Source organism: Petaurus breviceps, unplaced genomic scaffold (assembly GCF_028583685.1).
Source record: "Petaurus breviceps papuanus isolate PSGF00001 unplaced genomic scaffold, PetGlider_PUasm1.0 40, whole genome shotgun sequence".
Lineage (NCBI taxonomy): Eukaryota > Metazoa > Chordata > Mammalia > Diprotodontia > Petauridae > Petaurus > Petaurus breviceps.
This window is the reverse complement of record NW_027186315.1, coordinates 1,889,816-1,891,768: the sequence shown is the minus strand read 5'-3', so window position 1 is coordinate 1,891,768 and position 1,953 is coordinate 1,889,816. Positions and strand designations below refer to the sequence as shown.

General features: G+C 40.1%; 1 pseudogene; it reads right to left on the bottom strand.

The window, feature by feature from the left end:
• Window positions 1-642: 642 nt before the first annotated feature.
• On the bottom strand, window positions 643-1,374 carry LOC138170903 (14-3-3 protein zeta/delta pseudogene; annotated as a pseudogene).
• Window positions 1,375-1,953: the final 579 nt, after the last annotated feature.

Genomic DNA, 1,953 nt, shown 5'->3' with positions numbered 1-1,953 from the left:
TTAGGTTGCCTAAACCATTTAAATACAAACAAAATGAGTGTAGCAAGAATAATTAAAGTGAGCAGCAGGAAACATTACAAATAATGGAATGTGAACTGTTTCTGCCCTTCTCCAGAGTAAATTGACTGGGTTAAAACTTTGTTTTAAGGAACACTTTTTCAACTGCAATCATAAAGGTGTACACATTGAGATTTTGTATCCCACAGATACACAAGGAATGACATGTAATATCTATAGGACATCTGTTTCTATGACAGCCATGAGTGCTCCAATAATACCCACAATAGTGTCCACAATGAGTACACCTGTGGCTGGAACCAATTATTCCTTTATCTCCCCCCTCCCCACACCCCGGCATGACAGACCAATATGCAGGCCATTTTCTTTGCTTAGACATGCAAAAGTGCAATGTATCAAATATTCCAAATATGTATAAAAATGACATATCCCCATATTGGCCACCTCAGATGAAAAGAGATCACTCCCCAAATGTTAACTGGTTCTACTCCCCTAATATTAAACATAAAAACCACAGGGGAAATATAGAAATCCAAATAGAAGTAATTTATAAACCTGTCATAAATCATAAACAAAAATTATTTGTGGGACAGCATGGATGACAAATGGTCTACCGTGTAAATTTTAGAATGAGGCAGACAAAAGTTGGAAGACTGTTTGATTCTCCCCTCCTTCTCCTGCTTCAGGTTCATCTTCTTCGGTGTCCAGATGTCCACAATGTCAAATTGTCTCTCAGTAATTGCATTGTTAGGGTGCTGTCTTTGTATGATTCTTCACTTAATGTATCAAGTTCAGCAAGAAACTCATCAAAAGCTGTCTTTGCAAGGAAGCAGGCTTTCTCTGGAGAGTTCAGGGTCTCATAATAGAACAGAGATGTCCAAGGCCAGAACCAACCTTATAAGATGCATTGGGTTGCATCTCCTTTTTGCTGGTTTCAAATGCTTCTTGATATGCTTGTTGTGATTGATCCACTCTTCCTTTCTTGTCATCACCAGCAGTAATCTCCACCAAAGAACAGTAGTAACCTCCTTTCATTTTCAAATATAAAACTTTTTCTTCTGCTTTTGCAGCATTAGGAATCAAAAACTTTTCCAACAGACACAGTACATTATTGCAGATCTCTCTTAGTTTGGTCTCAATTTTGTCTTTGTATTCTCTGACCATCTACTGTGATTTTTTTTCTTTTGCTCAACACCTTCCGTCTTGATCAATACTTGAAACAACCCTCCAAGATGACCTCCAGGCCCCTATGACATTTTTGTAAGCAACAGAGAGAAGATTCCTTTCCTCATTGAACAATTCAGCTCCTTGCTCAGTTACAGGCTTCATGTAAGCTGCCATGTCATCCTGTCTCTCAGCCTGCTCAGCCAATTTGACCTTCTACAGCAGCTAATTTTTTTTTTCAAGACTTGAATGTTCTGTGCCCAGAGTGAGTCATGATGGCCAGATTGATGGGGAGGGGAGGTCAGTGGTCTATACATGGCAGCAGTGCCAGTGGCGGGGCTGAGACCGTTTACCTATATATCTCAGCCTACAGACACTGCAGACACAGGGTTTCCTCCAATCCATCCTTTCTACTAAAAAAAAAATGTATATCGTGGCAGCTAGGTGGTGCAGTGAGTAAAGTGCCGGCCCCAGAGTCAGGAGGACCTGAGTTCGGATGTGGCTCAGACACTTAACACACACATACACACGCACACACACACACACACACACACGCGCGCGCGCACACACACAACCTAGCCGCATAAGCTTGGGCAAGTTACTTCACCCCAATTGCTCTCCAAAAATAAAAAAAAAAAAAGACAAAACAAAACAAACAAAAAAACCCATATATATCTATCTATCTACTGCATTTTGAGTAAGAGTCATTTAATTCTTTTTAGTTACATTCCCAGGGACTTGCACATGTAATAAATATTGATTGATTGGTCA